The sequence below is a fragment of the Xiphophorus hellerii genome, chromosome 24, assembly GCF_003331165.1.
Source record: "Xiphophorus hellerii strain 12219 chromosome 24, Xiphophorus_hellerii-4.1, whole genome shotgun sequence".
Classification (NCBI taxonomy): Eukaryota; Metazoa; Chordata; class Actinopteri; order Cyprinodontiformes; family Poeciliidae; genus Xiphophorus; species Xiphophorus hellerii.
The window spans coordinates 9,152,747-9,165,550 of record NC_045695.1 but is presented as its reverse complement, the minus strand read 5'-3'; the positions used below and the strand labels follow the sequence as shown (position 1 = coordinate 9,165,550).

Below are 12,804 nucleotides of genomic sequence, written 5' to 3'. Positions count from 1 at the left end.
AGGTCCATCTTCAAAGCTTGCTTTTTTATGATTTAGGGTTTCTTTGTCTGAGGAAATGTTGAATTAAGTATAAAACACAGTTTTAGTGATGCAGTGGCCTTTCTGTGATGGAAAACCTATTTCTTTGTTCCCTTACTAATTTGTCACTGTTTTCAACCCAAACATTGCTATTTTGTTGCTTTCTAGTGGCTTTTTGTGTTGATTGTTTAATATCTGACAACTGTTTCTTACTCAATTCCTATTTATTTATGTTTTGATCTGTTTGGCCCTCCTGCCTCTTGTTCCATACAAATGACTAGGAGACTTTATCAAACCAAAGTAACACCTACCATACATCCATAGTTTCTTAAATGAGTCTTTGGAAATTTATTTAAATTGTTGGTTGTCAGGGTGGGTATAAAACGTCCCCCTAGAGGATATTGATGCATAATTGTTTCATGCACAAAAACTGGGCACACAGTTTCACAAATGCACTATGAACCCAATCCAAAGACAAGATAGTAATCAAAATGACAAAGAAACAAGAAAAAAAATGTAAATATAAAAGTGGAGATTTGCAAAAATGCATGTGGTGCTGTGAAAACACATTTTCCCACTTAAAGATTTCTGGTTGTCCCATCCTGGGGCTCAAGAGCTTCCATAGAGTGTTTACAATTATGGATAAGGAGCATTTTATATCACAGTGGATGAATTTTCACCCAGACAATTCTCCAAAGCACTGCATCTGCATGAGATTGATAGAATATTGAAGTCATTTTATTTAGCTTTTGCTGGATGTTGCTCATTTACAATGTTAATTTTCTGTTCTGAGGCCAAACTCTTGCCATAAATTAAATTTGAGTTAAAATATTGAAGTGGAAAATAATTAAAAATAGAAAAGAATTCAAAATTCTCAGCATGGAGTGTTTTCATTTGCACTTTTTAAGGAAAATTAAATGACTTGATTGACGTCCTTGGGGGACTGAGTGGCGTTTCTTTTCTGCTGGCATGCACAATCCCTGGAAGCCCTCTCTGTGCTGCATGTGCACAACAAATAAGTGGATTATTACATCGAAAACACTCACATTTGATTAATGCTTTGTCTGCTTTTGGTCTCAGAGAGTGGAACAGTCCAGAAACATACAATGCATATCTGTCATACTAATCCTCTGAATTTATATGTAGAATGTATCCATTAGTCCTCCGAATGTCTAGAGGGCTGGAATGGTCTAAATGGTTGGGCAAACCGAATAATTATGAATATTTTTAGCTAATTCAGCACATCACCTCCATAACAACCCCTCTCTTGGATACTTGTGCTGTTGTAGATAGTTATTCTGTGCTATTAAGCTAGGAGTTGTTTTTATGCTAGGGTGGCGTCCATAAGCTGCGTCATATTTTGGTTTCTTTGGTTGTTGTGATTGTCGGCGCTGGTGTCCATCACTTTGAAAGCTTTCATTGACAGAAGACAATTTTTCACATTCCCTGTTTTCTGTTTGGCATATAAAATGATTTGATTTGCAGAGAGTTAGAGCTGGGTGATACAAGAACTCACAATCAGCATGTTAGTATCAGTGTATGCCATAGCAACAGCATAGGAATACTGGAAATCCAGTATTGGATGGACTCTAATTGGTCTTCATGTCTGCACCTGATGATAGCTGTTGGCAGCCAAGATGCAAATCTTATGGTGGAGACATTCTGTTAAGTTTGATTGATGGTCTCATTTCTTGGAGTATTCTCCAGTTCTATGCAGGTATTGTTTAGTCCAATATTTGTGGCAGAATTGTGAAGGCAAAGAAGGAAAACTCAGACAATTTGGGGAAATCTCATGAGAAACAAATGTTAAATGTCTAGTGATACTTTTTATAACCTATCTGCCATGGGATGTTTCCTACTGACCACACACAAAAGTTCGCTTGAGTCTAAATATTTCATATCATAATTTTCTAAAATCTGATGGTGTCCCATCATGAAAGCAATATTTCTTCATTCAAATTTGTAGCATCTGAAGATTGCTGCATTTCAGTGTGAATAGGGATCTAAATCTCATTGTTATTCTTGTGAGGCAACTGGCACAAAGAGGTATCAAAGCTAAACAGAATATTAAGTGTTCAATATGAAATATTCAGGAAATTGCATAGAAACACTACATTATGAGGTGTAATCATGTAACAATTTTCCAAATAGGTTTTCAAAAATACCTTATTAAGTAAAAATTATGAATTAAGGACTGCTTGTATCTGGCTATAAAATGTAAATAGATTAGGAAGAAACAATAAGGTGTGAGCTTGGATAGCAGAAAAATCCGTAGAGATGCAAATACAATTAGGACCCTCTTCATCGACTCAGGTGTTCAAAGTACATGAAAATATGCAGGACTCCATAGTACATCATTGTTGTTGCAGAATATGAAATGTACAAAATACATCTCAGAATTTATACATTTTCAAACTTTAATGATTTGTCTACAAATATTTATTTATTTATTTTTATCTCATCAAGATTATTGTTACTTTGCTATTGTGTAGTTTAGCAGTAGAAAATATCACTGGAGTAAGATTATAAAAATTGCTCATCGTCTGCTATAAGGGGATTGGATTATTTAGTATTTTATTGCAGGAGGTTACCCAGAATAATTTTTTTGATCAGAGGTTATAATCCATCTTATTTTTGAGATCAGCTAGCCCAAACACAGAACGGGATCAATAGAAATTGGATGCAATTCAAAGTAAGCAAACATTATTTGAACGCTTTTGTGATTATTTATCTCCATAATCCATACTATTAGAACTGCACAACATATCAAATTGCTAGTTTTTGCAACATCCCAATCAAAATGATTTGTCTCAGTGTTTGCTTGGCTGCTATTTTATTCACACTCATCCATGCCAGTGATATGTCCAATCAGAACTGCTCTGATCATATTTGATATAGCTTTTAGAAAAACAGATTTTAAAGCAGTTGGAGAGTGATGGGGGTGCTCCAGAAAAGGAAGAAAATTAAGGAAATATGCGTCAAACCTGCCTAATAGTATTTTTCCTGTAATATAAAACAGAAACGCAGGTAATCGTGTGAAGAGTCAATGTTTAACTGCTTGTTTAATTTTCAGAACTTGGTTAACCTTACCTTTTGGAGAGCTGCAGTAGCCACTGAAGACACTTTTTATTTCTCCACATTTTCTCTAAAAATAAATAAACTCCACATTCAGTGTAGCATCTGCACACCTACATCAATCAAAAGCATCCACCTTTTGAATTTTTCTCTGCCCTGATTGGTTGCCTCAGCAACTGAAGTTGCAATAAGCATTCCAGTTTCACACTCACTAAATGTCAGGCCTTAACAAAACCGCTAACACATGTCCCTCCTGTGCACACTTGTAGCAAATGTAGCGTCATAATGATACTCTGTGACATTGATTGAGACAAATTTAGCCCACCTCGTCTCTTCTGCTGTACACTCATTAGTGCCTGTTTTTCCATCAGACAGTGATGAGCTCCCTGACAAATGATGCTTACCTTTTCTGACAGTCGATAATAAAATTTTACTTAAAATGATTCTCACTCATGCGCATGTTGCAGGTTCATCTCAATAAATTGGATATAATTATTGAGTTAATTTTTTTTAGGAATTACTGTTTTTGAAAAGTAGAAGTCATGTTTTATTCAGATTCATTAATGATTGTTTTTTGTGTTTATTTCTGCTCATTTTGGATAATGACTCTTAGCTAATGTTCTTGGAAAATTATAAGATTTCGTAAATGCAGGAAAACATTTTCTGAATGCAAACATATGCTATGTTATGTTACATGACAGTTCAGTGCATCACTGAAACCTTTTACAAGGGGAAGCCAAAAAATAATCGCACATAAAGGATCAAGTTGTACACATAATTCTATTTTTATTTATGGAAAGTTGAGTGGGAAAAAAATGTGCTCAGAGGAATGGAAAAATCACTGGAAAAAGTACCAATACCTCAGCTACAGACTGTATATTACAAGGGAAAACATGTCTTTATCATTTGTGTTTTAAAAATGCTTTTTTATTGGTTTTATGTAGTCTTTGATATTCCTGAGAAACTGAATTTTGCCATTTCATTAGTTTTTTCCATAATCATCCACATTAAAAGGAATAAAAACTTGAACTATTTCATTTTTTGAATTGAACTACAAAAATAGATTAACCTTTCAACATTATTCAAATTTAATTAGACGCACCTGTATCCCACTAAGTTTGAAATGCAGTCACATTTGCAAGAAGACCAACCGCTCACTGCTTTCACCTGATTTCTAATTTTTTGTAACACATCATCTAAAAGAAAAAAAAAGCCTCTGGTGGATATAAAGGGAGGTCTTTATTTCTTTGTCTTAATGCGACACCACACAGTCAACAGCATCTATTCTCCTTTTCTTCTTCGTCGACTTTTTCACTATGCTTTTGCAGTGGGAAGCTTCAAGGACACCCTGACAGTCAATTAAATTTACAGTCTTCATACCCGTTTCTCCGCCAACTCTGGGAGGATGTCAACATTAATACGTCAGCTGAAGGATAGCCCTACCCCCTCCAACTATGGCCCCACCACATTAAAGAGGCCACCCACAATTTGGCCAGTAATAAGGCTGCTCCTAATTGGACAAGACAGTGACTTCTAACAGGGGACGTCAGCGCGCAGCACAAATTCAATTATAGGAACCCACTTGACTTTATAATTGATTTTAAGGGATGCTAAAAATGGCAGGAAACTGTCAGCAACAACTGTTAGGAGCCAAAGAACACTGCAGAGGTGACCCCTCCTACTATATAAGTTGTATTAGTTTTCAGTGTCATTTAATTGCAAGATAATGACTTTTATTAGTGTAAGAGCTCCAGACGATCACATATACATGTCCCAAGGTTGTCAGTGAGAAAGGCTTTTTGACGTCAAGACAATTAAAGTGTAAAATTAATTTTAAAAGCCTTATTAAACCAAGTTGGGATGATTTGATCGGAGATTGAAAATCAGACTCGGAAATGAAACTCTGATTCTGTCACAGAAGAGACATGCATGCATGCCCTCAGTTCATCTCCCTTCGGTTAATACCACACACCTGTCACAAAAGCTGAATGATTGCGCCGCACGCTCACAGTGGGGGGGAGATTGATCACACACATGGTGTTAGATATAAAATAGCTTCCCGCTTGGAGTTGTTTCCCTTCTTCCTCTCTCCATAGAGGAGATGTCGTTCAACAAGTGTACCAGATACAGGGCTCTTGACTGCTGGGGCTACTATGGGTATGTGCTGCAGATTGGAGACACATGTCCTAAGCCTCAGCATGAGATGGATGATGGTCAATGACGTGATTGATGTGAACAATGTAATCTCTGTTGTTTGTTTTTTGTCCTTTAATAATGTTGCTACAGCACAAATGTAGAAAAATGGCAGAAAAGGATCTAGACTAGATTTTGTTTGGACCATACAGTGCTTGCTAATAGCTAAAATCCACAAATTCCTGAGACCTCCTTTAAAAATGCTTAGAATTACCTATTTTAATAGTTCAAATGCCAAATGTACCTTAATATGTATTAATACGCACAGAAACTGTATTAGCTTGGCCAATCAGCATCAAGGAAAATTACTGGCGCTCCTGGACCGTTTGCTTTGCAAATGTCAGGAAATAGTGTGTCAAGTTGGCCCTAATTTCCAGGGGTCCACTGTAATTGTTTCCTGTGTCCCATTCTTGGCTTTCGACAAACTACATACAGACTGTTTGTCCCATCACCAGATTCTGCACCTTGAGATGGAGATTAATGTTCTGCCTGACTGGGTCTTTCAGTTTAGGTGGCCAGACTGAATGTTGTGGCTGCAACGTGGCTAAATGTGAAAAAGATTTAAGGTTTATACACACCTGTGCAGGGCATTGTTTGTTACACGACAGTAAATTACTGTAATTAACACATGACTTCAAGAGCTCATAAGGCGTTTGCCATGATTGAAATAAGGATTACAGAAATCCAGATTATAGAAACTAGGTTAAAATGTGGGTGAAGCTAATAGGATGACACACCTGCCAATCAAATAGTTATAACTTGTATCCTGTTGAATGTAGGTTCCATAGCATTTGATCGACCTTCACTGATGAGCTTTTCTGCTTACTGAACACCTGAGGAGTTTGAGTTTAAACAATTGGAAAATAACGTCTGCAGAACTATTGAGAAATGCTTACATTTCCTTCCCGCCTTGACATGACTGGAGGCATCCAGCATTTGATACAAGATTTCAGTTTTAATATTTCTCTCTGGAAGATAATGTGTTCATTTCAGGCAAATTATGCAGCTCAATCAGCAGGGGCGTTTGGTAGCAATTTGAAAGATTATATGTGTGGATGATAATGAGCTTTAGTCCAAAAGAGGATTTAAACATGGAGAAGGCTGGCCAGTGTCTAATTTAAGAAAATCTGCCTCTCAGGTTTGAGAAAATAAGCTCGGGCAAAAAAGCGTCAAAAAGAAGGGCAATAACAAAGAAATAGAGCTAAGATTTGTTTTGTATTTGGTCAGTTTGGACAAAAGTCAGAAGGATCTTAAAAAGCATTCAATTTCCCTTTAGCTGCTTTGGTCTAACAACCCTTCAGGGAAAATGGAGCTTTTATTTTGTTTGTTCTTTTTTTTAAACTATTCTGCAAATGTCTTGAAGGCTGGGATTGGACCGTACCCAAAAATATCCCACACTTAACCAGGAGCTGCTTGGCATCTCTAATCTCCTCCCGCACACCTCTGCATTCTACATAAGCCTGCAGTCGATGCTTCTCCTTGTAACCTTAGCACAGTTTTCCTGTTTTGATGCCGTCTCTCGTCTTCCTCGCAACCGATGTGACACTTTTCTCCTTTCAGTTGCTTTCAAAATTCAGCACGGTCCTTCATCTCGGTAGTGCTGCCATCTTCTCTGATCTCCCTGCTGTTTCTTTCCATCACCTCACTTGTCTCTATGATTCACCCATCATCTCTCCTCACCCTCCTGTGAATAGAGGGGGAGGGTTATCACCTCCTTTGATTGACTTCCTCTAATCCTGTAATCATTATGAGATCTGGCTCCCACCTAAGGGATGTTTTACCAAAAGTCTGATCTGTAACATTTCTTTTCTGCAGTAGCATCTGTGATTTTTGTCTCTCCTTTATGGATATTGCTTTAAAACGGTGGAATTTGGATGTTAAAGCACAGAGAAAATTCCATGTTTGTTAAATTACACACCTGCAGAATCTGTTGGAGTGAGATGAGATTGGGCTGGATGATAGCTCTCCTCCCAGAATAATAGGGGACCTGTATGTATACAGCACTCTTGCCTTGGAGACCCTAAAATACCAAAAGATGTTTTTCTTTTTATCAGCTTGACTTTTGTAGTTGAGTAAACGTTTTCCAAAGGATTAAGAATATTTATTCTGAGTTTGAAGATTAATTTCACTGGGTTACAGTAAGATAAATGTTTATTTTTTTTTAACACCAAGAGTAACTTTCTGAGCCATCTGTCTATACCAGAAGTCGTTGTATATCCAAGGACTTCTCTCTTTACTCTGCGTTCATTTCTTTTGATTGATAGCTATAGAAAAAGGGCTTTTATTTTTTTTTCAGGATGTTTTCTCTTCCTCCCACTGTCTGCTCCACAAAGCTAAATGTTTGAAAGGTTTCTTACCCAGAGCTGGAAAGATTGTGTCAAGGTAATAAAATGGGAAAAAATACCAAATACATCCATTCGAAGATTCTTCATTCAGAATTTATTTCATGATATATCTAAGCATTTTTACTTCACAATAACAAATTCTATTTTATTGATGTTATTATCGTTCAAGCATACAATGGAAATCAAAATAGGGTAAACAAGACAGTACATATAGGGATCTATTGCAGTGTAACGTCATCAAAAGCTGCTTCAGCTAGTGTGAAGAAAACAAAAAGTTACTAGGGAGCTATCCATATAAAATCTGTCTTGCAAATTGGTTAGCTAAAACTAGCGGATCATAGTTAAATAAGTCTTTTTTTTATTACAGCATAATGTCCCCAACATTAAGTATTATTTTGGGGAACTGTTACTGTTACTTAAAAGATTCATGAGTTGTAGAAATACTGGATATATTTTCAATTAAATGCATTATCACGGAAACTACAATCCATTATATTAAGATGTAGTAGAGTTTTAAAGCTTTAGTGGGAACTGATGGAAACATGTTTACATTTACTTAGCATGGGACAACTATGATACAGGAAGCTTTCCAGAAGTCATCTGAGATGAAATAAATGTTGTGTTTTGAAAACATTCAAATGTTTTGGTGCCTCAGAATTAAGCCTTACCTGGGAGAGATTATAGATCCCGCAACTTCCCACCTAAAATATGAAAATTATTATTGGGTCTTTGAAAAGCAATGCTGTCTTAAACTAAAAGTCTGGAAACGTATTTTTAGCCCATATTCTATTTGGAAATACAGAATATGCACTGCACATTCACGGATATTTGAAATCAAAACAATAACTTGCTGGATCGACATGGGAATCACATTTGATCCCATTCAGTGAATTTCTTGTTGGCAGTGGATTGTGTAATTAAACAGTCAAAGGGTCATGCTCTGGATGGGAGGTTTGCTTTCTGCTTGTCCTCAGTGCCACCGTTGTGGAAGAAACTTTTCCTGGATTGTGATTTTATTTTATGTTTAATTAGACCTGCCCTACACAATGAAGCTGTGCTCACTTGAGAGGTGAAGTTTTGTGCATGCAGGAAGTCTCTCAACAGCGTCACATTTGATGAGCCTGTCAAGGTCCTTGGATGCAGCTCGGCTCTCAGCGTGTGGCTTTTTTCAATTCGTCTTCATTGCGAAGTTTGAACACAATCGCTCTGTGTTGATTCCTTGTTCAGTCTCCCCCACTGCCAAGTGACAGCTACGGATAAAGAAACACTACTCTCTTGTTCTCTTTGTACGTTTCCTTTAGTTTCTGTTTCCTTTTATACACCTTTTCCTTTTTTAACCACACCAAGATAGGTCAGAGCCCAATCAACCTATTTCTGCAACAAGCAGAAACAAACTGAATCTTTACTGCTCTCATGGGAATCCTGCCAACTTTGGAGCTTTTCTGCTCTCCCTCTTTTTCATAGCAAAGCAGAAAGGATGTAAGCTAGCTCGCCAAGGAGCAATGCCTTTGTTGGTTGGAGGAGAGTGACGCACTGCAGGCGTTTTGGAAACAAACCAGCTTGACTCTATTCTTCAGGCTTTGGCTGCTTTTCTCACCACTGTTTTTACTCCCAAGATACAAGCAGGTTCCATTCAAATCCTACCACTTAGAATTTTGATTATAATTAGCAGGGAATTACCCGCTTTTCTTCCCACAGAAAAGTTTGTCATTACATCCAAAGCAGTGCACCTATTGTTTGTGCTACTTAAATTAAGACCCCCTGAGCTATTTCTCTTTTTAAAATCTCTACCTTTTGCTAGCTTTACAATATTGTCCACATATTCATCTGTGATATATTACTTGTGTTTGATGTGAAACATGCTATTAAATATATGAGCTCCTATTTATGATCCTTCAGGGCCAAAAAATGATAAAATATTGCATTTGATTTCCCTGAGGCACCATGATTAATAAATTTTCCACATTAATTAAATCTGTCATCTCAAAGGCCTCTCTCTGAGATGAGCCTCTCCCTCATCGCTTTATTGGCCAATCACAGCTCAGCCTGGTTCTGAACGGTCTCCCCCACAGCTTCTGTGCATTTCTGACAGAAGCATAAGAGGTGCTTCAGCAGGAGTGTGTGTTTTGTGCAAAGAGTATGACGGAAAGGGGAGATGGGGGGGAGCAGCGGGCATCATCATTTGTAATTTACAAGAAGGATTTTCCATTTATTTCTTTTTATTTGACATATAGCGGCAGCTCTGCAAATGTGAAAACTTCTCAGCTGTGGCTCAAACAACCATGAAATGCTTTTACAGCCCCAGTGGCCTTCTAAAACGATTAGATTCTATTAGCGTGTGAAACGTAAATAAAAGAAAACATGGTAGATTTTAGTCCTTGGGAAGCAGACAATTTGCTCCTAATCCATGAACAGAAAACAGGAGTCAAAAACAGCATAGAGGTGCAGAACGAATGCTTTTGACTGCAGATGAGCCTGGCAGGCTTGGACAATATAATGATAAAACCAGCTTGTTGGGAGTAACTAAACAAATAGAGTAATAGGTTCACAAACCTCAAACAATTCATCTGTTTAGTTTGGATAATTGATAAGTCCAAATATTTCAGTCAAGTCTCAAATAAATTGTTGACTTGGAGCGCCTCAACAAGCTACGTCTATTGGTAAAATTGACCAAACAGCAATAGAAGGTCACTTGAGTTAGAAATATTGTAATATTCCACACCCCTAAAAGATATTATTGAAGGCTGCTAGTGTCTTATAAAAGTGTAACAGACAATACCAATCCAATACCTATTGAAGGACTAGATTTAAATATCTAATGTATTTTCTAAAAGTAACCAGAAAGCAGCTAATTTCACATTTCACATTCCTAATCCCTTTCAAATCGAATCCGTCTCCAAAATAAAAGTAAAAATCCTTCTCTTGAAAAGGTTTGTCAATTCAAGAGGTTATTTCTGTATTCAGTCTAAGATGCATGTGTTTCTTTTACATAATTTGAAATGTAAACCACAAAATAAATTTAGCATAAAAAAGCAATGTTGAGGCAGCCAATTAAGTTTGCTTCTTGAAGTTTTACCCTCTGAGCCTGTGTAATGAGGGCCATAGCTTTACCCCGAAGTCTGCCAGCTGCCACTGGTGCTTTTATTCACCTAGATCCTAATGAGTGGCGGAGATGCTTCTGTCCGCCATCAAAAAATCAAAAGATGGTGTAGACAGAGATCAAATATTCTAATAAATACTTAACACCCCTTCCATAAGAGGCTTTTCTGAAAGACAGCTAACTGGAAATGACTACATGTATAGACTGTCAGTAAAAGATAATTTACTTTTAATATGAATCCTGCTTATCTCTGGTTTAATCAAGGGATGTCAACAGAGAGGGAAGTCCTTGACAAAGCATAACAGTTTGTGCTTTATGAATTTCGATTTTTGACAAGTCATCTTCTCTAGTTCCATTTCTGGTATGTTTAAAATAAAACTATTCCAATCCAATTTTAACACTTCATTTGCTTCACATTGAAATTCAAATGTGGCCTGATAATGATGTTTAATCTGTATGCCACCCTCAGTGGCTTGAAAAGAGTGTGATATAAGAAAGAAAAGGGCCTTATTTTGCTGTTCGCAAAGCTCTCTGAGGCTTTCTGTTGCTTTTTTGTATACAGAGTGCTTGGTCTCAAAGAAACACAAGGACAGCTCTGGATTATGGTTCTGTATGCGTCTTTCATTGCTTTTAATATGCAAATAAAAGATTAGCTTTGAAAAGAAACTATTTGGCACAGGAACAGTTTCTACCCGGAGGTAAGTCTGATCCGTTCACCTTTTTTTTTTTTCTTCTTTCTCCCCCTTTCCGTCTCAAGATTAGACGTAACCACTGCACTAGGACACGCCATGCTAAAAGCTGTGAAGGACACAGGGGTACCACAGTCGCAGTACAAAGAGCCACAGCCTCTACGTGCGAGGAAAACCGAACATTTCCATGATGTGACTCACTGTAACTTATTTCAGTCAAAGGCACGTGTCAGTATTTCATGTAAGCCACAAAATTTAAATGACGACTCCCGCTGCACGGCTCAGTTACATCAAACAAATTGAGAAAACAACATCTTTGCATTTCATATCGGAAGCAAAATGGACCCGGGTAAATGACTTTGGTATTACACTGTCACAGAACCATTGCAAATGTGCAGGGGAAGCAATTCCAGCATTTCTTTTACAATTTAGTGCATAGAGGCAGAAGGATTAGGAAATGTTTCATATTATGGAACTGTGATCCAAGCATTACAGATGTACAATGCACATGCAATGTCAACATCTATGTTTGAGTGATAAATTCGTCCTGATTTTTGCGTCTGCTGGTATACATCAGAAAAGTTAACCTTTGACAAACTGATTATAAAGCATCCAGCTCTTGGCTGGTTTAATTTATTCAAAGGAGAGAAATGAGAGAAAGAACTGCTGCAATGTGTGTTTCAAAAAACAAATAAGCAATACAGTTAATTTAATTTAACAAATAGTGCTTTAGCATACATGTGTCTTGAACCCCATTTGCACTGGGCACATCAAATATATGAAAGAAAGTGTTTTGGGTAATTGGGACCAAAATTGAACCTTTTTGGCTGCAACCCACTGGTGAAACAGTGGTGGCGGCATTGCTGCGTTGATGGGAAGATGGGTGGAGCTAAATACAGGAACTCCTGGGAAAACAAAAACAAAAACAAGATGATTCAAAACACAAGACTGAGACAGTCACTCACCTGCTGGAAGGTGAATGACATCCCTACAGCCAACCATACAGCCAAAGCTGCAGTGGAAGGGTTTAGATCAAATATTGTTTGTAATAACAGCCTAGTAAAAGGCTGGAATTATGCAGACTGACTGAGCTGAAATGATTTTACCAAGAAAATGGGCAGAAAGTTTCTACATATGGAAATTTGGTGGAGACGCAACTCAGAAGATTTGTAGATGTATTTGCAACAAATTTTGCTTTCACTTCACATGTAGGCACTACTATGTGTTTTTATTACCTGCAATTCTGATAAAATACAGCTATATTTAGCAGATTCAACAAGATTCAAAATGAGTTATTTAGCAAGGCACTGCAGGTGTATAAAGTATCATATTTATCTGAAGTGCAACCCTTTGGATGGAAAGTTTACAATTTATGACTTTTTTT

At 37.3% G+C, this 12,804-nt stretch overlaps 1 protein-coding gene across 2 annotated transcripts in view; it reads left to right on the top strand.

Annotated features, from left to right (window-relative positions):
- The window catches only part of LOC116716085 (interleukin-1 receptor accessory protein-like 1), a 216,519-nt gene that overhangs the window by 14,795 nt on the left and 188,920 nt on the right, over window positions 1-12,804 (top strand). The window lies entirely within an intron of this gene.